At 40.7% G+C, this 24,115-nt stretch overlaps 1 long non-coding RNA gene and 1 pseudogene across 4 annotated transcripts; one reads left to right on the forward strand and one right to left on the reverse strand.

The window, feature by feature from the left end:
• Positions 1-18,391, forward strand: LOC110607311. 4 transcript variants are annotated; one of them, XR_006352267.1, is made up of 4 exons: positions 1-284; positions 394-480; positions 1,495-1,544; positions 18,370-18,391. It is a non-coding gene; the product is annotated as an uncharacterized LOC110607311 (long non-coding RNA). The 4 variants fall into 4 exon arrangements; XR_006352266.1 differs by lacking the exon at positions 18,370-18,391 and adding an exon at positions 3,194-3,254; XR_006352265.1 differs by lacking the exon at positions 18,370-18,391 and having other exon boundaries at positions 1,495-1,907.
• Positions 18,392-23,917: 5,526 nt separating this feature from the next.
• Positions 23,918-24,115, reverse strand: LOC122724785 (annotated as a pseudogene).

Genomic DNA, 24,115 nt, shown 5'->3' on the forward strand with positions numbered 1-24,115 from the left:
AAAAAAAAGAAAAGAAAAGAAAGAAAGAAAATAAAGAAAAGAAAAGGGAAGAGGAAACCCATTCTCCATTTGTTTTCTTCTTCTCCCGTGAACCCAAAACAAAATTCCCAATTCTTCATCTTTTCTCTTCTACACCAAATTTCTTCAAAATTCCACCTCTAATCAACTTTCCATCTTCTCCCAACATATTTTCAAAGAAGAATTTGAAGAAAAGAAGGGAAATCAAAGAGAAAATTCAAGGTTGAGGGAGAGTGAATAGTAACCAAGGGTTTGAAAATTTAAAGGTATGTTAGGGGTTTTGATGTAGAAGTGTCTCTTATCATTTTTATGTATAATATCTATGAGAAATATTATATTAATTTGATTTATTGGTTTATTTTTTTCATGAGGAAGAAGTGGAAAGGAAAAGTGGAAGTTCCAAAGGGAAAGAAAAGGAAGAGTAGAGAATTAAAGCTTGTAGAATATTTTGGAAATTCTAAGGTTTGTGCTCAACTCTATTTTAATAAATTCAAGAAATTGATATTTATGTTCTCTTTGAAATTTTACTACCCTAGTAGAAATAGACAAGTGATTAAGAGATTAATTATATTAGTATAATCAAGGTTGAGAAATAATAGATAGAACATTTTAAAATTAATATGTAATTTCACCAAAAGCTAAGTTATGGATATAATGGAATGATTCTATTTTCTTTGATAGAAAAATAGTTTGGATAGATATAGTGACAATAAAAAAAAAAAAAAAAAAAAAAAGAAGAGATATTAGATTAGATGAAAAAAAAAAGAAATTAAAGGAATAAGAAAAATGAGACATAGTGTAAATCTGATGTGGAAGAATAATAAGAATAATATAAGATAAAAATAGGAATTAAAAAGAAAAATGAAATAAGGTATATTGTGATAAATAAAAAAAAATATTAGATTAGAAAAAATAATAATAATAATAATAAAAAGAATAATAGGTAATTAACAAGTTTTGTCCCCCTGTTTAAATGTATGAATTATTTAAAGTCTGGCCCTAATAAGTTTGGTGGGAATTGTGAGTTAGTTTAAGGGTGTGGCATGCCATATATATTTTGCAGTACTGCACTACAGTTACACTGACTCTTGGGATACAATGAGGTATCCTACAGTTATAGAATCGGCTTTTGAGCCATACAGTTATTTGGCACTTTGTGCTCTACAGTTACAGTTTTCTTATCTGACTTAACAGTCCCATTTAAATTTATAGGGGCCAACCGAAACATAATAAAGAAATAAAAGTATTAAGAGAAAATAAAACCTTTTACATGATTATGAAATGAAAATACGTATATATGTGAAATAAGAGTATGATTTGGATTTATATCAAATTATTTGTTATATAGTTTATTGTCATTTGTTTGGATTACTGTTATTCCATGAATTTTGATTTAAATATTTTATTTATAAAAAAAAAATTGAGCACCGCTAAGCAATTTGCTTAGCGCGTAGGAATTTATTTTTCCTCGCGCAGGTTGTGGATCCAGGTAGCAGCAGATCAAGATCTGCATCAACCCAATCAGAGTTACATCATTAACTACATTGGGGTTTAATTTGTAAAGTTTATATACAGTTACTTTTGGAAATCATGGCATGTACATAAAGTTCTAGAGATAAAGTTGAATATGGTTTGAAATGGATATAGTTAAATATTTTATTTTAATTTTGGTGTAAATGTGGATGATTAGTATAAGTTTCTGTGTTGAGATTAATGAAATGTTATGAAGTGTTTTGATCATTGAAATTGTGTTGATGTTGAAAGAAGTTTAGGGGTTAAGGTTGAAATTAATAGAAGTGTGATATTACTTTTCACAGGTGGAATTAAGTCCATATTTTAGGGAAAACTCTGCCGGATTTTTGGTTTTAAAAAAAAAAAAAAACCATAATGTACATGATAGAAAGGAAAAATAAGCGAATTATTACAGAATGTAATGTCTCCGGCTCAGTTAATCAAATAACCGGGTAGGGGGTGTTACATTCTGTAATACCCGGCTAGACTCCGGTATCGGAATTCCTACCGTCCGGTGGAATCTCGGATGTCGGAAGCCTCTAGTAGGGTAAAATCATGTTTTTGTAAAATGTTTTCATGTTTTAATGGTTTTAAGTATGAAATTAAATGAGTGTTTGCATGAAAAGTCCTTGGAGGAAAACCCACGTTCGGCCGCCGAAAGTCAAGTTCGGCCGCCGAACATGCATGCGTTTTGGAGGCACGTTAGGCCCCCGAAAGCATGAGTGAGGGAAGTCCAGGTTCGGCCGCCGAAACTCAAGTTCGGCCGCCGAACATGGCATGCATGCGGAAGCACTTTCGGCCCCCGAACGTGGCCTGGCCAGCCACCTATAAAAGGGTCACTTGGCCGAAATGGGCGAGCTTTCTCCCATTTTCGGCCACAGCTAGCTTCCGACCTCCCTCTTCCAAATCTAGTGTTCTTCCTTCAAATCCCCACCATTTTTCTTGAGTTTTAAGCTTGCATTGAAGGTTTTGAACGTTTGAAACAAGTTTTTGGAGCTTTGGGAACTCAGGAGCTCATTTTCGTAGATCTCCAAGTTTAGGTCGTCTCCCTCTCGATCTTCAAGAGGTAAGAGCCGATCTTAAGCTCCTTATGTGTTTTAAGTAAGATTTTATGAGTTCTTTGGGTAGAAATGCATGTTAGGATATATGTTGAGTTATGGGTTAATATTGATGTTTTGGACAATGTGTGTTGATTGTGTGTGTTTGAAGTGTTGTAGTTGGGGTATATGATTGTTTGAGACCCCTAGGAACTTGTATGCATGTCCTAGTTGAGCTTTATGCATGATTTGAGGTTTTGGGAGGCAAGAGGCTCATGTGAGCCAAGTTTCTGCCCTTTTGGGAGAAACCAGGTTTGGCAGCCGAAGGAACTTTCGGCCGCCGAACCCCCCTTGTGGAGGCAGCATTCGGCTGCCGAAGCTTGCCCCCGAAAGAAGACTTTCGGATCTGTCTGGGACTTTCGGCCGCCGAAGGTGCCGCCGAAAGTGCCTGACTTTCGGCTCTGGAGGGACTTTCGGCCGCCGAACCTGCCGCCGAAAGTGCCCTGTTCAGCCATTTCTTGCATGTTTTTATGTGATGTTTTCATGATGTTTTAGGGGGTTTTTGGGGGATGTTTTAGAGTCATGTTCAAGTATGTTTGGTCCCTCATTTGAGTCCACCTGTGTAGGTTCGGACCCGAGGAACCGAGGACCCCAGCAGTGAGTTCAGCTGCTTCGGTGTTGTCAGAGTCTGCCAGAGGTGAGTGGAACTAAACTTAATCTTTTAAAATTAAATGTTTTATCATGTTTCATGCATCATGATTATGCAATAGGGTGATTGCATTAGTTTCACGAATATGCCGCATTGCATCATGTGTTGTTGATGTGGGTGAATGTTGGATGACCCAATTAGTCCATGACAGGAAGACCAGGACCCCATTCTACGGCCTGGCACGAAAATGAAAGACCAGGACCCCATTCTACGGCCTGGCACGATTGTGGACTCGAAGACCAGGAGCCCAGAGGAGGCCCTGGAATAATGGTAAGTAATGTATGTATGACAGGAAGACCAGGACCCCATGCTACGGCCTGGCACCATGTTAGCTTGGACTAATTGGTGACAAGTTCACCCAACCCTTATGTGAATTGTCTGTGTTATGATGCATTTCATAGAGTATAGTGTTAATGTGTTTTAATAGCTCTACTCACTGGGCTTTTAGCTCACCCCTCTCCCTTTACCCCCAGGCTTGCAGGTACAGGATAGAGCAGGAGTCCGGATAGAGTAATGAAGTTTTGTTTATGTAATAGCTAGTAATGGACATGATCATATTGTAATGTAAAGTCTTAATCAGTATAGTTATGTAATGAGATGAGGTATATGGATGTTAGTGGTGTGCTTGACCATAGATTGTTGTATCCCTTTTAATACATGATCTTAGAGATTCTTATGATGTTTATGTAACCAACTCAGCATATGTTATGTCACCCATTGGGGACACTGATGAGATCCCACAGAGGGATCAATGTTATGTAAATGTTTATGCACAGGTTGAGTTTGGTTAATGTTCATGGAAAGAAAAGTTTTAATTTTTATGTATGTTGTTGATCATGTATGGGATTAAGCAGGTTTTCAGGATGTATGTCAGGCTTGCTACGGGTCCCGGCGGCCTTAAGTTGACCCGGATCCTAGCGCCGGTAGCGGTCCGATTTTCGGGTCGTTACAGAATGGTATCAGAGCCCTAGGTTCATATGGTCGGACCTAGAGTGTCGGGCTCATAGATGTCATAGAAGGTCAAGCACAATAGGAAAAGATCATGTCCACTAGGATAGGATGTGGAGTCCTGTCTTGCATGATGATGTGAAATGCCATGATAATATGCATGTGCATTAATGATATGCTATGATATGTGATGCATGTGATGCGGGTTCATGTGTGCCCACATGAACCATATGATGCTAATGTTGCTTGTGATGTGCACTGTTTTTCAGAAAACAGGATGAGAGGAACTCGTCGATCAGCAAGATTGACTGGAGTACCACCCGAGGATGAGGGCATGAGCGCCCGTCCTCCAGCATTGCCTAGGGCAATGTCTAGTAGGTCTAACCGAGAAAGAGCAGCAAGAGACCCTAGAAGGTCTTTGGATCTGGGTAGAAGCAGATCAGTCAGAGGAACAGTTCAGGGAGGAATGTCTGAGAGCATGGGGGATGAGATGGATGTAGAGCAGAGGAGGGATGGCAGTCTGGGAGTTAGCATGTCAGAGGAAGGTATGGGAGAGTCCCAAGGAGGCACTCAGGCCTCGGGATTTGTACAGCCACCTCACTACCCACATTTCTCGCAACATCCCGGGTATTCGATGGGAGGTACATCGGATTACCCTAGTTTCACCCCTTATCCCACACAGATGCCATACCCACCATACTACCCACCATACTCTCAGTACCCAATGTATCCACCTCCACCCTACTATCCAAATCCAGAAAACCCTACCTCAGAAAATGTTGCACCACCTCCACCACCTGCAGAACCAGCAGCCCCAGTTGTTCAGCCACCTAGACCTAGCTCAGCCAGTGGGAGCAAGGTTAAGATGACCGACTACATGAAATTGGGTGCTCCTCAGTATGAAAAAGGGGATGACCCATTTGTGTATCTTGAAAGGGTTAAAGTAATCACAAATGAGATTGGGGCTGATGACAGTAGAGCCATTCAGATGGCCGGGTTCACGCTTAAGTGCAAGAAGGCGCGGGAGTGGTTCAAGAATTATGTGAACCCGAGAGTGGACAGCATGACTTGGGAAGAGTTTGCAAATGAGTTTGCAGGATGGGCTTTTCCCGATAGTTCAAGGGAGCTGAAGATGATAGAGTTTGAACAGTTGAGGCAGACGGATGAAATGAGTGTGGAGGAGTACACCGACAGATTTATGGAGCTGTTGCCTTTTTCTGGACAGAGTCTGGACACAGATTCAAAGAGGTCAAGGAGGTATGTCATGAAACTTCATTCCAGGTATTCCTCCTTGATCCAGTCAGTGGATAGGGAGAGCTTCCATGCCATAGTGGATATGGCCAGGAAAATGGAGGCCAGTGCCATCGTTCAGGGGACAGTTAAGCAGTCAGTGGCACAGTCTTCCGGTTCTAAAACTCCGGGTGGGGGAAGATTAGATCCCTCTACCCTGAGTGCAGCAGCTTCAGGCAGTAAGAGATGGGGTAAGCCCAAGGGTAAGAAGAACAAGTTCTGGAATAAAGTCAAGTCCAGTCTGGGATTTGGGAGTGGCTCAAGCTCTGGTGCGGATAATGCAGTTTGTGCGAGGTGTGGTAAGCCACACAGGGGAGTATGTCGGTTTGGGACGAATGCCTGTTTCAGATGTGGTCAGGAGGGACATATGGCTCGAGATTGTTCAAGAGCAGTCCCGATGGCTCAGTCCCAGCAGACAGCTTCAGGCAGTGTGGCGCAGCCAGCAGCTCCAGCCATGACTCAGGCCAGTGGCAGAGGCAGAGGGAGAGGGGCAACCTCTTCTTCAGCGGGTTTCAGAGGTGAAGGTCCATAGCTCCGGCGCGGATCTTCACAATGACACAGCAGGAGGCAGATGCATCTAACACCGTGGTGGCAGGTAACTTAATCATTGGTTGTTCAGATGTGTATGCCTTGATGGACCCTGGTGCATCTCATTCTTTTATCGCTCCGAGAGCCGTGGGGAGGTTGGGTCTGATGACTTCCGGGTTAGAGTGTCCTCTCTGGGTCAGTGGACCCAAGTGTGATCCATCTGTGGCAGAGTCAGTCTGCCAGTGTAGTCCTGTGTTTGTTGAGGGAAGATGCTTGTCCGCCGACCTAGTGGTTCTAGATTTGATAGATTTTGACGTCATTCTAGGGATGGACTGGTTATCTACCCATGGTGCTACCTTGGACTGCAGGGACAAGGTAGTCAGGTTCAGAGGTCAGGATGGGTCTGAGGTTGTCTTCAGAGGAGACAGGAGGGGTACACCTAGAGGTCTGATATCAGCTCTTCAGGCTCGTAGGTTGCTCAGGAGGGGATGTCAGGGGTATTTGGCTCATGTGAGAGAGCTTAGCAGTCAGGTCAGAGAGCCCGCCTCGGTGCCAGTGGTTAGAGAGTTCTTAGATGTGTTCCCAGACGAGCTGCCAGGTCTACCACCTGCTAGGGAGATAGAGTTCGAGATAGAACTGATGCCTGGAACCCGACCGATCTCTATCCCTCCCTACAGGATGGCGCCAGCAGAATTGAAAGAGTTGAAGGAGCAGTTGCAGGAGCTGGTAGACAAGGGCTTCATCCGACCGAGTACCTCACCCTGGGGTGCTCCAGTTTTGTTTGTGAGAAAGAAGGATGGATCCCTTAGACTTTGTATCGACTACAGACAGTTGAACAAAGTCACTACCAAGAACAAGTACCCATTGCCAAGGATCGACGATCTATTCGACCAGCTAACAGGAGCGGATTGTTTCTCCAAAATAGATCTGAGGTCCGGGTATCATCAGTTGAGGATCAGGGAAGAGGACGTACCAAAGATAGTTTTCAGGACCAGATATGGGCATTTTGAGTTCCTTGTGATGCCGTTCGGGTTAACTAATGCCCCTGCAGCATTCATGGATCTCATGAACAGAGTATTTAGCCAGTACCTGGATCACTTCGTTATTGTCTTCATAGATGATATCTTGGTGTATTCTAGGAATGCAGAGGAGCATGCCCATCATCTGAGGTTGGTTCTACGGACCTTGAGGGAACATGGCTTGTATGCCAAGTTCTCCAAGTGTGAGTTCTGGCTAAGGAGCATTTCGTTCTTGGGACATGTAGTATCAGAGAATGGGATTGAGGTGGACCCCAAGAAGACAGAAACTGTGGCTAACTGGCCTAGACCCACTTCAGTGACAGAGATCAGGAGTTTCTTGGGTTTGGCAGGTTACTACAGGAGGTTCGTTCAGGACTTCTCAAAATAGCAGCTCCTCTGACCAGACTAACCAGGAAGAATCAGAAGTTTCTGTGGACCGACCAGTGCGAAGAGAGTTTTGAAGAGCTTAAGAAGAGGTTGACTTCAGCACCAGTGTTAGCTCTGCCATCTAGTGATGAGGACTTTACAGTCTTTTGTGATGCGTCCCGTGTGGGACTGGGTTGTGTGCTTATGCAGAATGAGAGGGTGATTGCTTATGCTTCTAGGCAGCTGAAGAAGCATGAGTTGAATTACCCCACACATGACCTTGAGATGGCAGCAGTAATCTTTGCACTCAAGATGTGGAGGCACTACCTCTATGGGGTTAAATGTGAGATCTTTACAGATCATAAGAGCCTGCAATACATCCTGAGTCAAAGAGATTTGAATTTGAGACAGAGGAGATGGGTAGAGCTGCTGAGTGACTATGATTGCAAGATTCAGTATCATCCGGGTAAGGCGAATGTCGTGGCAGACGCCCTAAGCCGGAAGTCACTAGGCAGTCTATCCCACATCACGGCAGAGAGGAGACCAGTGGTGAAGGAGTTTTACAAGCTCATTGAGGAAGGTCTACAGTTGGAGTTGTCTGGTACAGGTGCCTTGGTTGCTCAGATGAAAGTGACACCCGTGTTTCTGGAGCAGGTGGCTCAGAAACAGCATGAGGACCCAGAGTTAGTGAAGATTGCCAGGACTGTTCAGTCAGGCAAGGACAGTGAGTTCAGATTCGACAATAAGGGGATCCTCCGCTATGGGAGTCGATTGTGTGTACCAGATGACATAGGGCTAAAAGGAGACATTATGAGAGAGGCTCATAATGCAAGATACAGCATTCACCCCGGAGCCACCAAGATGTATCAAGATCTGAAGAAAGTTTATTGGTGGCCAGCTATGAAGAGAGAAGTGGCACAGTTTGTGTCAGCCTGCGAAGTATGTCAGAGGGTGAAGCTGGAACATCAGAAGCCGGCTGGAATGCTTAACCCGCTACCTATTCCAGAGTGGAAATGGGAGAATATAGCTATGGACTTCGTAGTGGGGTTACCGGCGACGTCCAACAGATTGGACTCCATATGGGTGATTGTGGACAGACTCACCAAATCTGCTCACTTCATCCCTGTCAGGAGTGGCTATTCTGTGGACAAGTTGGCGCAGGTGTACGTTGATGAGATAGTCAGACTGCATGGGGTTCCTGTTTCTATAGTGTCAGATAGAGGGCCCCAGTTCACCTCCAGGTTTTGGCGGAGTCTGCAGAATGCCATGGGTACTAGGTTGGATTTCAGCACTGCCTTCCATCCACAGACAGACGGACAGTCAGAGAGGACCATCCAGACCATAGAAGATATGCTGAGAATGTGTGTGCTGGACTTTGGCGGTTCTTGGAGGCAGCATCTACCTTTGGTGGAGTTTGCCTACAATAACAGCCATCATGCTAGCATCGGGATGGCTCCATATGAAGCTTTATATGGAAGGAAGTGCAGGTCACCTGTTTGCTGGGAAGAAGTTGGAGAAAAGGCCTTGGCAGGGCCTGAGCTAGTAGAGATCACCAGCAGGGTGGTACCCTTAATCAGAGAAAGAATCAAGACTGCTGCAAGCAGACAGAAGAGTTATGCAGACATCCGCAGAAGGCTAGTAGAGTTTCAGGAGGGGGATCTGGTATTGCTTAAGGTGTCTCCAATGAAAGGAGTGGTTCGGTTCGGGAAGAAAGGTAAGCTGGCTCCGCGGTACATCGGACCCTTTGAAGTCTTGCAAAAGATTGGGAATGTATCGTACAAGCTGGATTTACCTGCTTCAATGGAGAGAATCCATCCGGTTTTCCATGTTTCTATGTTGAGAAAATTCGTGTCAGATCCGGGCAAGGTTCTTAGTGAGCCTGATGTGGAGATCCAAGAGGATCTCACCTATGTTGAGCAGCCAGTACGGATCCTAGACACCCAGATCAGGAAGCTGAGAAACAAGGAAATCCCGATGGTGAAAGTCCTGTGGAACCACCACAATATGGAAGAATGCACTTGGGAGACACGGGAGTCTATGCTCCGGCAATATCCTCATCTCTTTTAAGGTTAGTCTCTATGTGTTTATGTGTATGTTATGTTGTTTGCTATGCATGTGCTAGTTGAGGAACATTCGGGGACGAATGTTCTTAAGGGGGGAGAATGTAATACCCGGCTAGACTCCGGTATCGGAATTCCTACCGTCCGGTGGAATCTCGGATGTCGGAGACCTCTAGAAGGGTAGAATCATGTTTTATAAAAATGTTTTAATGTTTTTATGTTTTAAGTATGAAATTAAATGAGTTTTTGCATGAAAAGTCCTTGGAGGAAAACCCAGGTTCGGCCGCCGAAAGTCAAGTTCGGCCGCCGAACATGCATGCGTTTTGGAGGCACGTTAGGCCCCCGAAAGCATGAGTGAGGGAAGTCCAGGTTCGGCCGCCGAAACTCAAGTTCGGCCGCCGAACATGGCATGCATGCGGAAGCACTTTCGGCCCCCGAACGTGGCCTGGCCAGCCACCTATAAAAGGGTCACTTGGCCGAAATGGGCGAGCTTTCTCCCATTTTCGGCCACAGCAAGCTTCCGACCTCCCTTTCCAAATCTAGTGTTCTTCCTTCAAATCCCCACCATTTTTCTTGAGTTTTAAGCTTGCATTGAAGGTTTTGAACTTTTGAAACAAGTTTTGGAGCTTTGGGAACTCAGGAGCTCATTTTCGTGGATCTCCAAGTTTAGGTCGTCTCCCTCTCGATCTTCAAGAGGTAAGAGCCGATCTTAAGCTCCTTATGTGTTTTAAGTAAGATTTTATGAGTTCTTTGGGTAGAAATGCATGTTAGGTTATATGTTGAGTTATGGGTTAATATTGATGTTTTGAACAATGTGTGTTGATTGTGTGTGTTTGAAGTGTTGTAGTTGGGGTATATGACTGTTTGAGACCCCTAGGAACTTGTATGCATGTTTTAGTTGAGATTTATGCATGATTTGAGGTTTTGGGAGGCAAGAGGTTCATGTGAACCAAGTTTCTGCCCTTCTGGCAGAAACCAGGTTCGGCCGCCGAAGGAGTTTCGGCCGCCGAACCCCCTTGTGGAGGCAGCATTCGGCTGCCGAAGCTTGCCCCCGAAAGAAGACTTTCGGATCTGTCTGGGAGTTTCGGCCGCCGAAGGTGCCGCCGAACCTGCCTGACTTTCGGCTCTGGAGGGACTTTCGGCCGCCGAACCTGCCGCCGAAAGTGCCCTGTTCAGCCATTTCTTGCATGTTTTTATGTGATGTTTTCATGATGTTTTAGGGGGTTTTTGGGGGATGTTTTAGAGTCATGTTCAAGTATGTTTGGTCCCTCATTTGAGTCCACCTGTGTAGGTTCGGACCCGAGGAACCGAGGACCCCAGCAGTGAGTTCAGCTGCTTCGGTGTTGTCAGAGTCTGCCAGAGGTGAGTGGAACTAAACTTAATCTTTTAAAATTAAATGTTTTATCATGTTTCATGCATCATGATTATGCAATAGGGTGATTGCATTAGTTTCACGAATATGCCGCATTGCATCATGTGTTGTTGATGTGGGTGAATGTTGGATGACCCAATTAGTCCATGACAGGAAGACCAGGACCCCATTCTACGGCCTGGCACGAAAATGAAAGACCAGGACCCCATTCTACGGCCTGGCACGATTGTGGACTCGAAGACCAGGAGCCCAGAGGAGGCCCTGGAATAATGGTAAGTAATGTATGTATGACAGGAAGACCAGGACCCCATGCTACGGCCTGGCACCATGTTAGCTTGGACTAATTGGTGACAAGTTCACCCAACCCTTATGTGAATTGTCTGTGTTATGATGCATTTCATAGAGTATAGTGTTAATGTGTTTTAATAGCTCTACTCACTGGGCTTTTAGCTCACCCCTCTCCCTTTACCCCCAGGCTTGCAGGTACAGGATAGAGCAGGAGTCCGGATAGAGTAATGAAGTTTTGTTTATGTAATAGCTAGTAATGGACATGATCATATTGTAATGTAAAGTCTTAATCAGTATAGTTATGTAATGAGATGAGGTATATGGATGTTAGTGGTGTGCTTGACCATAGATTGTTGTATCCCTTTTAATACATGATCTTAGAGATTCTTATGATGTTTATGTAACCAACTCAGCATATGTTATGTCACCCATTGGGGACACTGATGAGATCCCACAGAGGGATCAATGTTATGTAAATGTTTATGCACAGGTTGAGTTTGGTTAATGTTCATGGAAAGAAAAGTTTTAATTTTTATGTATGTTGTTGATCATGTATGGGATTAAGCAGGTTTTCAGGATGTATGTCAGGCTTGCTACGGGTCCCGGCGGCCTTAAGTTGACCCGGATCCTAGCGCCGGTAGCGGTCCGATTTTCGGGTCGTTACAGAATGGTATCAGAGCCCTAGGTTCATATGGTCGGACCTAGAGTGTCGGGCTCATAGATGTCATAGAAGGTCAAGCACAATAGGAAAAGATCATGTCCACTAGGATAGGATGTGGAGTCCTGTCTTGCATGATGATGTGAAATGCCATGATAATATGCATGTGCATTAATGATATGCTATGATATGTGATGCATGTGATGCGGGTTCATGTGTGCCCACATGAACCATATGATGCTAATGTTGCTTGTGATGTGCACTGTTTTTCAGAAAACAGGATGAGAGGAACTCGTCGATCAGCAAGATTGACTGGAGTACCACCCGAGGATGAGGGCATGAGCGCCCGTCCTCCAGCATTGCCTAGGGCAATGTCTAGTAGGTCTAACCGAGAAAGAGCAGCAAGAGACCCTAGAAGGTCTTTGGATCTGGGTAGAAGCAGATCAGTCAGAGGAACAGTTCAGGGAGGAATGTCTGAGAGCATGGGGGATGAGATGGATGTAGAGCAGAGGAGGGATGGCAGTCTGGGAGTTAGCATGTCAGAGGAAGGTATGGGAGAGTCCCAAGGAGGCACTCAGGCCTCGGGATTTGTACAGCCACCTCACTACCCACATTTCTCGCAACATCCCGGGTATTCGATGGGAGGTACATCGGATTACCCTAGTTTCACCCCTTATCCCACACAGATGCCATACCCACCATACTACCCACCATACTCTCAGTACCCAATGTATCCACCTCCACCCTACTATCCAAATCCAGAAAACCCTACCTCAGAAAATGTTGCACCACCTCCACCACCTGCAGAACCAGCAGCCCCAGTTGTTCAGCCACCTAGACCTAGCTCAGCCAGTGGGAGCAAGGTTAAGATGACCGACTACATGAAATTGGGTGCTCCTCAGTATGAAAAAGGGGATGACCCATTTGTGTATCTTGAAAGGGTTAAAGTAATCACAAATGAGATTGGGGCTGATGACAGTAGAGCCATTCAGATGGCCGGGTTCACGCTTAAGTGCAAGAAGGCGCGGGAGTGGTTCAAGAATTATGTGAACCCGAGAGTGGACAGCATGACTTGGGAAGAGTTTGCAAATGAGTTTGCAGGATGGGCTTTTCCCGATAGTTCAAGGGAGCTGAAGATGATAGAGTTTGAACAGTTGAGGCAGACGGATGAAATGAGTGTGGAGGAGTACACCGACAGATTTATGGAGCTGTTGCCTTTTTCTGGACAGAGTCTGGACACAGATTCAAAGAGGTCAAGGAGGTATGTCATGAAACTTCATTCCAGGTATTCCTCCTTGATCCAGTCAGTGGATAGGGAGAGCTTCCATGCCATAGTGGATATGGCCAGGAAAATGGAGGCCAGTGCCATCGTTCAGGGGACAGTTAAGCAGTCAGTGGCACAGTCTTCCGGTTCTAAAACTCCGGGTGGGGGAAGATTAGATCCCTCTACCCTGAGTGCAGCAGCTTCAGGCAGTAAGAGATGGGGTAAGCCCAAGGGTAAGAAGAACAAGTTCTGGAATAAAGTCAAGTCCAGTCTGGGATTTGGGAGTGGCTCAAGCTCTGGTGCGGATAATGCAGTTTGTGCGAGGTGTGGTAAGCCACACAGGGGAGTATGTCGGTTTGGGACGAATGCCTGTTTCAGATGTGGTCAGGAGGGACATATGGCTCGAGATTGTTCAAGAGCAGTCCCGATGGCTCAGTCCCAGCAGACAGCTTCAGGCAGTGTGGCGCAGCCAGCAGCTCCAGCCATGACTCAGGCCAGTGGCAGAGGCAGAGGGAGAGGGGCAACCTCTTCTTCAGCGGGTTTCAGAGGTGAAGGTCCATAGCTCCGGCGCGGATCTTCACAATGACACAGCAGGAGGCAGATGCATCTAACACCGTGGTGGCAGGTAACTTAATCATTGGTTGTTCAGATGTGTATGCCTTGATGGACCCTGGTGCATCTCATTCTTTTATCGCTCCGAGAGCCGTGGGGAGGTTGGGTCTGATGACTTCCGGGTTAGAGTGTCCTCTCTGGGTCAGTGGACCCAAGTGTGATCCATCTGTGGCAGAGTCAGTCTGCCAGTGTAGTCCTGTGTTTGTTGAGGGAAGATGCTTGTCCGCCGACCTAGTGGTTCTAGATTTGATAGATTTTGACGTCATTCTAGGGATGGACTGGTTATCTACCCATGGTGCTACCTTGGACTGCAGGGACAAGGTAGTCAGGTTCAGAGGTCAGGATGGGTCTGAGGTTGTCTTCAGAGGAGACAGGAGGGGTACACCTAGAGGTCTGATATCAGCTCTTCAGGCTCGTAGGTTGCTCAGGAGGGGATGTCAGGGGTATTTGGCTCATGTGAGAGAGCTTAGCAGTCAGGTCAGAGAGCCCGCCTCGGTGCCAGTGGTTAGAGAGTTCTTAGATGTGTTCCCAGACGAGCTGCCAGGTCTACCACCTGCTAGGGAGATAGAGTTCGAGATAGAACTGATGCCTGGAACCCGACCGATCTCTATCCCTCCCTACAGGATGGCGCCAGCAGAATTGAAAGAGTTGAAGGAGCAGTTGCAGGAGCTGGTAGACAAGGGCTTCATCCGACCGAGTACCTCACCCTGGGGTGCTCCAGTTTTGTTTGTGAGAAAGAAGGATGGATCCCTTAGACTTTGTATCGACTACAGACAGTTGAACAAAGTCACTACCAAGAACAAGTACCCATTGCCAAGGATCGACGATCTATTCGACCAGCTAACAGGAGCGGATTGTTTCTCCAAAATAGATCTGAGGTCCGGGTATCATCAGTTGAGGATCAGGGAAGAGGACGTACCAAAGATAGTTTTCAGGACCAGATATGGGCATTTTGAGTTCCTTGTGATGCCGTTCGGGTTAACTAATGCCCCTGCAGCATTCATGGATCTCATGAACAGAGTATTTAGCCAGTACCTGGATCACTTCGTTATTGTCTTCATAGATGATATCTTGGTGTATTCTAGGAATGCAGAGGAGCATGCCCATCATCTGAGGTTGGTTCTACGGACCTTGAGGGAACATGGCTTGTATGCCAAGTTCTCCAAGTGTGAGTTCTGGCTAAGGAGCATTTCGTTCTTGGGACATGTAGTATCAGAGAATGGGATTGAGGTGGACCCCAAGAAGACAGAAACTGTGGCTAACTGGCCTAGACCCACTTCAGTGACAGAGATCAGGAGTTTCTTGGGTTTGGCAGGTTACTACAGGAGGCTCGTTCAGGACTTCTCAAAGATAGCAGCTCCTCTGACCAGACTAACCAAGAAGAATCAGAAGTTTCTGTGGACCGAACAGTGCGAAGAGAGTTTTGAAGAGCTTAAGAAGAGGTTGACTTCAGCACCAGTGTTAGCTCTGCCATCTAGTGATGCAGACTTTGTAGTCTTTTGTAATGCATCCCGTGTGGGACTGGGTTGTGTGCTTATGCAGAATGAGAGGGTGATTGCTTATGCTTCTAGACAGCTGAAGAAGCATGATTTGAATTACCCCACACATGACCTGGAGATGGCAGCAGTAATCTTTGCACTCAAGATGTGGAGACACTACCTCTATGGGGTTAAATGTGAGATCTTTACAGATCATAAGAGCCTGCAATACATCCTGAGTCAAAGAGATTTGAACTTGAGACAGAGGAGATGGGTAGAGCTGCTGAGTGACTATGATTGCAAGATTCAGTATCATCCAGGTAAGGAGAATGTTGTGGCAGACGCCCTAAGTCGGAAGTCACTAGGCAGTCTATCCCACATCACGGCAGAGAGGAGACCAGTGGTGAAGGAGTTTTACAAGCTCATTGATGAAGGTCTACAGTTGGAGTTGTCTGGTACAGGTGCCTTGGTTGCTCAGATGAAAGTGACACCCGTGTTTCTGGAGCAGGTGGCTCAGAAACATCATGAGGACCCAGAGTTAGTGAAGATTGCCAGGACTGTTCAGTCAGGCAGGGATAGTGAGTTCAGATTTGACAATAGGGGGATCCTCCGCTATGGGAGTCGATTGTGTGTACCAGATGACATAGGGCTAAAAGGAGACATTATGAGAGAGGCTCATAATGCAAGATACAGCATTCACCCCGGAGCAACCAAGATGTATCAAGATCTGAAGAAAGTTTATTGGTGGCCAGCTATGAAGAGAGAAGTGGCACAGTTTGTGTCAGCCTGCGAGATATGTCATAGGGTGAAGCTGGAACATCAGAAGCCGGCTGGAATGCTTAACCCGCTACCTATTCCAGAGTGGAAATGGGAGAATATAGCTATGGACTTCGTAGTGGGGTTACCGGCAACGTCCAACAGATTGGACTCCATATGGGTGATTGTGGACAGACTCACCAAATCTGCTCACTTCATCCCTGTCAGGAGTGGCTATTCTGTGGACAAGTTGGCGCAGGTGTACGTTGATGAGATAGTCAAACTGCATGGGGTTCCTGTTTCTATAGTGTCAGATAGAGGGCCCCAGTTCACCTCCAGGTTTTGGCGGAGTCTGCAGAATGCTATGGGTACTAGGTTGGATTTCAGCACTGCCTTCCACCCACAGACAGACGGACAGTCAGAGAGGACCATCCAGACCATAGAAGATATGCTAAGGATGTGTGTGCTGGACTTTGGCGGTTCTTGGAGGCAGCATCTACCTTTGGTGGAGTTTGCCTACAATAACAGTCATCATGCTAGCATCGGGATGGCTCCATATGAAGCTTTATATGGGAGGAAGTGCAGGTCACCTGTTTGCTGGGAAGAAGTTGGGGAAAAGGCCTTGGCAGGGCCTGAGCTAGTAGAGATCACCAGCAGGGTAGTACCCTTAATCAGAGAGAGAATCAAGACTGCTGCAAGCAGACAGAAGAGTTATGCAGACATCCGCAGAAGGCAAGTAGAGTTTCAGGAGGGGGATCTGGTATTGCTTAAGGTGTCTCCAATGAAAGGAGTGATTCGGTTCGGGAAGAAAGGTAAGCTGGCTCCGCGGTACATCGAACCCTTTGAAGTCTTGCAAAAGATTGGGAACGTATCGTACAAGCTGGATTTACCTGCTTCAATGGAGAGAATCCATCCGGTTTTCCATGTTTCTATGTTGAGAAAATTCGTGTCAGATCCGGGCAAGGTTCTTAGTGAGCCTGATGTGGAGATCCAAGAGGATCTCACCTATGTTGAGCAGCCAGTACGGATCCTAGACACCCAGATCAGGAAGCTGAGAAACAAGGAAATCCCGATGGTGAAAGTCCAGTGGAACCACCCCAATATGGAAGAATGCACCTGGGAGACACGGGAGTCCATGCTCCAGCAGTACCCTTATCTTTTCTAAGGTTAGTTTATTGTGAGTTTATGTGTTTTTGTAAGTATGTTATGTTGTTTGCTATGCATGTGCTAGTTGAGGAACATTCGGGGACGAATGTTCTTAAGGGGGGGAGAATGTAATACCTGGCTAAACTCCGGTATCGGAATTCCTACCGTCCGGTGGAATCTCGGATGTCGGAAGCCTCTAGTAGGGTAAAATCATGTTTTTGTAAAATGTTTTCATGTTTTAATGGTTTTAAGTATGAAATTAAATGAGTGTTTGCATGAAAAGTCCTTGGAGGAAAACCCAGGTTCGGCCGTCGAAAGTCAAGTTCGGCCGCCGAACATGCATGCGTTTTGGAGGCACGTTAGGCCCCCGAAAGAATGAGTGAGGGAAGTCCAGGTTCGGCCACCGAAACTCAAGTTCGGCCGCCGAACATGGCATGCATGCGGAAGCACTTTCGGCCCCCGAACGTGGTCTGGCCAGCCACCTATAAAAGGGTCACTTGGCCGAAATGGGCGAGCTTTCTCCCATTTTCGGCCACAGCTAGCTTCCGACCTCCCTCTTCCAAATCTAGTGTTCTTCCTTCAAATCCCCACCATTTTTCTTGAGTTTTAAGCTTGCATTGAAGGTTTTGAACGTTTGAAACAAGTTTTTGGAGCTTTGGGAACTCAGGAGCTCATTTTCGTAGATCTCCAAGTTTAGGTCGTCTCCCTCTCGATCTTCAAGAGGTAAGAGCCGATCTTAAGCTCCTTATGTGTTTTAAGTAAGATTTTATGAGTTCTTTGGGTAGAAATGCATGTTAGGATATATGTTGAGTTATGGGTTAATATTGATGTTTTGGACAATGTGTGTTGATTGTGTGTGTTTGAAGTGTTGTAGTTGGGGTATATGATTGTTTGAGACCTCTAGGAACTTGTATGCATGTCCTAGTTGAGCTTTATGCATGATTTGAGGTTTTGGGAGGCAAGAGGCTCATGTGAGCCAAGTTTCTGCCCTTTTGGGAGAAACCAGGTTCGGCAGCCGAAGGAACTTTCGGCCGCTGAACCCCCCTTGTGGAGGCAGCATTCGGCTGCCGAAGCTTGCCCCCGAAAGAAGACTTTCGGATCTGTCTGGGACTTTCGGCCGCCGAAAGTGCCTGACTTTCGGCTCTGGAGGGACTTTCGGCCGCCGAACCTGCCGCCGAAAGTGCCCTGTTCAGCCATTTCTTGCATGTTTTTATGTGATGTTTTCATGATGTTTTAGGGGGTTTTTGGGGGATGTTTTAGAGTCATGTTCAAGTATGTTTGGTCCCTCATTTGAGTCCACCTGTGTAGGTTCGGACCCGAGGAATCGAGGACCCCAGCAGTGAGTTCAGCTGCTTCGGTGTTGTCAGAGTCTGCCAGAGGTGAGTGGAACTAAACTCAATCTTTTAAAATTAAATGTTTTATCATGTTTCATGCATCATGATTATGCAATAGGGTGATTGCATTAGTTTCACGAATATGCCGCATTGCATCATGTGTTGTTGATGTGGGTGAATGTTGGATGACCAATTAGTCCATGACAGGAAGACCAGGACCCCATTCTACGGCCTGGCACGAAAATGAAAGACCAGGACCCCATTCTACGGCCTGGCACGAAAATGAAAGACCAGGACCCCATTCTACGGCCTGGCACGATTGTGGACTCGAAGACTAGGAGCCCAAAGGAGGCCCTGGAATAATGGTAAGTAATGTATGTATGACAGGAAGACCAGGACCCCATGCTACGGCCTGGCACCATGTTAGCTTGGACTAATTGGTGACAAGTTCACCCAACCCTTATGTGAATTGTCTGTGTTATGATGCATTTCATAGAGCATAGTGTTAATGTGTTTTAATAGCTTTACTCACTGGGCTTTTAGCTCACCCCTCTCCCTTTACCCCCAGGCTTGCAGGTACAGGATAGAGCAGGAGTCTGGATAGAGTAATGAAGTTTTGTTTATGTAATAGCTAGTAATGGACATGATCATATTATAATGTAAAGTCTTAATCAGTATAGTTATGTAATGAGATGAGGTATATGGATGTTAGTGGTGTGCTTGACCATAGATTGTTGTATCCCTTTTAATACATGATCTTAGAGATTCTTATGATGTTTATGTAACCAACTCAGCATATGTTATGTCACCCATTGGGGACACTGATGAGATCCCACAGAGGGGTCAATGTTATGTAAATGTTTATGCACAGGTTGAGTTTGGTTAATGTTCATGGAAAGAAAAGTTTTAATTTTTATGTATGTTGTTGATCATGTATGGGATTAAGCAGGTTTTCAGGATGCATGTCAGGCTTGCTACGGGTCTCGGCGGCCTTAAGTCGACCCGAATCCTAGCGCCGGTAGCGGTCCGATTTTCGAATCGTTACACATTCTACTACTTGTCCTTCAGCATTGACCATTGACTCTTCTCAATTTCAACCTGATTTAGTTGACGATTTAATGTTAGCTAGAATCAACTATCAAAAAAGCAAGATTAGAGTATGTCTTCAACTTTTTCCATTGGTTGAATATTTTTCGAAGTCGTCTAATCATAATAATTTTTTGTCATTGCAGGAAAAAAAATGCAAAAAGAATCTCTCTCAGATGATATTTTAAATGATACAACTAAAGCGAGTGCTACATTACAATATATGAAAATTTTAATTCATATTTATTTTTTATTTTTACCGTATTTTTTTTAGGATGAATAAGAAGAAAAAGAAAAGAGTAATAATATATTTATAAATTTTTGTTCAGTGCATTGCATAAATAAACATTATATGTAAATTTTCTCCAACTTCCAGTGTAATATGTAAATTTTCTCCAACTTCCAGTGTAATATATAAATTTAATTATTTTTATTTTAAATTTAGTAATGTCAAGAATAATTCTTAATTTTCTTTTATATTAAATTATAATTTTGCATAATGTTGAGTTTTTAAATTATTCAAACTAAAATAAAAAAATTCTAAGGGAAATATATAATTAAAGCTAATTTGAACTTAAAATATTTGTGAATCAATAATATGGATGATTGGGGTCAAATTGACTAACCAATCCGCAGAGTTTAGTGTCAGGTTAGTCGGTTTGGTTTTAAAAAATTGTATCTACTAGAAAATTATTTGGATTGGATCGGTTTGAAGGAAAAACAGTTTTATTTTGAGGGTGTTTAGAGTATTATAATTATTTCTCTTAATTATGATAGTTAAACTGTATTGACCAATAAAGAATGGATTTTTGAATGAAATGATGTCTTTATTCCTTACTTATTTATATTTTTTTGAAAGGACAAGAAAACTTCATTAATTCAAATAAAGAAATTAAATTATAAAAGCTTTTTAAAATTAGTTTCATTATACAGTGATAATTTATGGTATATGTACTAACTTCTTATTTACTGGATTTTGCACATTTTTATAAAAAACTTTCATATCTATAATATAATATATCTTAGTTTTCAATAATCAATAGAAAAAGTAAAAACATTCTTATCTAGGTAAACAATGAAACTAAAATATTTTATTTAAAATAGAATTAAAAAATAAATTTAAAATATAATATAATTTTATTTAAAACAAATAAAGTAAATTTAAAAATTTATCGTATATTATCCACGTAATTATTTTTTTAAATTTATTTATATTTTGCTTTTTAAAAAAAAATTTCAAAATTTTCCAAAAGAATCTATTATTATGTAAAGTAAATTATTTATTGATTCTGTTTTATAATTTTTGTCTATTTTACTTTTTCCTACATATTAACAGATATAATTTCTTTTATTAATTTTAAATTATACTCATTTTAAATGTTTTATAATATATTAAATTTTATTAAATACTAAAAAATATTTTAAAAGTTTTTTTAAAATAAAATAAAATTAAATAGAATTATAATAATCAATTTATATATTTTTATAATTTAAAAAAAGAAAGTGAATAATAATTTGGGACAATTAAAAAGAAAAAGATAAACAAAAATATAAAAAAAAAAGTTTTATATTAAACGTTTTTAGCAATTTTTTGATTTTTAAAACTCTAATTACTTTCATTGTCATTAATGTAAGCTCAAAATTTTCTTAGCTTTATTTTTCAAAGTTTGAATTTCTTGCTTTACTTTGGATTTTTTTTTTCTCAAGATAATTTCTTTCGACTATAAAAAATATCATTGTTGTCTATGTAATTTTTAATTTATTTATGAAAAATAATTAAATGAATAATATATATTAACAGTTGAATTTTGTAAATAATGTTAGATTTTTGAAAGTTATTATTATTTTTTTTGAAATGGAAAGTTATTATTTATTTGTAGATATAATTTTTTTTCCCGTGATACAGTTCTACATATAATTTGATGTGCATGAAATTTTTTATTTTAATATTAATTAAAAAATTTTTCAAATAAAATTTTATCACTAATTACCTAATTATTAAGATGTCCTTTTTCAAATTATATTTGAACTAACTTAAAATAATTTAACGAATTTTATCTTTTGAGAATTGAGTTCTACTTTTTCTTATCCTTTTAATTTTATTTTTTAAATATTTAAGTTTTTTTTTACAATAAAAAATATAAAAAAATATCAAATAGTTTCACTTATTTTTATTTTAGAGTCTATAATTCAATTTATGTTAAAATAATAATCATGGTATCATGCCGTTAATAAATAGTGACAGTTTTATGATATCGTTAAGAAATGCTATGTAATAATTAATATATAATTATTAATTAAAAAATAAATATATAAAAAATATACTATGGTTTCACTCACCTAAAATTTAGAGTTTATAATTTAATTTGTATTAAATTAATACTATGTGATATGAATATTTTTAATGGCGTCTAAAAATTATTTTTTTTTACTAAAAGCGTGATTATGGAGATATTACTTTGATACAAATTAAACTATATATTCTGAAATGAAAAATAAAAATTGATAAAGCCATCTGATATTTTTTTATACTTTTTCTATTATAAATAATTTAAAAATAAATATATTAACAAATTTCTATTTATTTTAAGATACATTAGAAAATGAAAGAAAATAAAAATCTATCAGCAAAGAAGTCCATTTTTTAATTTGATTTTATCTCAATATGTTTTCTTTAAAAAAAACATACTTCATCAATCCAACAATTGTGTATGTTGTTATATAAAAAGTAAGATAAAAAATGAATTAGTTATCTTGAATGAAGATAGATTTTGATGTATATATTCTAATAAAGAATATATAGCAAATATATGACATTTTAAATAAACATCCGAAAAATAGAATCAAAATAAAAGTACAAACTTTGAAAATTTTGTTTAATTATATTATGAGTAAATCATACGTATTGGTTATTTATAATAGAAGGAATAGGGAAAATATATTTCTACTTTAATAATAATACTAAAATGTCATATGAGATTTAAATTTTGTTTATATAATAACCCAATATCAATTAAGTTTAGTTGTAAGTATTATGTTATATGTCATAGCTAGATAATCACAAATTTACTTTAATAATTAATTTAATTTAATTTAAATATTATAATATAAAAAAGCTATTTATTTGAAAATTTTAAAATTTTTTGTTATTTTACAATTTAATTTAAAAATTTATAAAATTATTTAAAATTGCAAACTTCAAGTTTAGAATTTGAATATGAAAGAATGTGTCTTATTAACAGTGGTAAGATGCCGTAGATTATTTTATTATATTCATATATCACATAGATAAATGTTATTAATACAAAAAATTCAAAACTTTTATCTATTTTGCAATTTAATTCAAAACTTTAAAAATTAATATAATTCAACTTAAAATCCCTAATTTTATTCTCTTTCACTACTAAATCTCTAGGATCCTAATATTATACTTCATTTCTATCTATTTGGTACAAGAAATTATAATAGGACTTCTTTCTATATTTTAGTTTTGATTCTCTTAATTCTTTTGAATTTTAGTCGTATCTACTTTTAATATAATATCTCTGCTTGTATTTCTAAGTACTGATTTATAATATTAAACTGTAAGAGAATATTAATAGCACAACTGTTAACAATAAGACTATAATTTCTACTTTTTATTATATTGACATGTTTTTTTATAACAAATATAGTGAAATTTATTATGAAGAACACCTAACAAGAGATTATTTTAGATATTTAGAAAATAAGAAGTCAATAAATATGATATTTGTTGCAATTTTTATTGGAATATTGACAAATAAAAAAGTTAAAGTTATGATGTTTTACACCATGTCAAACAGGAATGAAAATAAATACATTTAGAGATTTTAAGTCGAATTACATCAAATTTTAAATTTTAAACTAAATTACAAAATATCTATAAATTTTAAATTTTTTATCAATAGTATTTATCTAGGTGATATATGAATATAATAAAATAATTCATATCATCTTGCCACGTCACCAAAACACGCTCTCCCAATTCAAGTTTTAAGTTTAGATATAATTGCAACAAAATTTGCAATTTTGAATTAAATTATAAAATAATAAAAATTTTTGAGTTTTTCATACAAATAGATTCATAAAAAATAGTTATATTTTTTTTATGAAAAATATAAATATAGAAATAGCACATAGTTTATATGCATTTTAATTACTATAATATACGTATGTAAATATATATTCGGCAATTTATTATAGAACATCGATATGGAAATTGGGCAAACAGGTAAAAGTTAAAAATCATGGAACATCCATTTAGAATTTTCATAAGCAAAATTATAAATTGTAAGCAGCGTTGGAACTTGAAAAAAAAAACTAACACTCTATTTTAATAGTAAAAAGCAAAAGTAAGAGTGTTATAGAGATTATAGTCTCACATGAGAATGAATTTTATCACCTATTATAATTTATCAACGAAGCCTCCTTGCCTCCCTTTCAGATTCAAGCAAGGTAAGGACATCACCACCTTTGACGGGACCTTTTACATTTCTTGTAATTTAATGCTTGAAATGATCCATAAATTCAATTCTCACTTGAATCACCTGCCCTCTTGATCATGTTCTTCCGATCACCTTTATCACTGTTGCATTCTTTATTCCTGAATTCAT

Source organism: Manihot esculenta, chromosome 10, assembly GCF_001659605.2.
Source record: "Manihot esculenta cultivar AM560-2 chromosome 10, M.esculenta_v8, whole genome shotgun sequence".
Lineage (NCBI taxonomy): Eukaryota > Viridiplantae > Streptophyta > Magnoliopsida > Malpighiales > Euphorbiaceae > Manihot > Manihot esculenta.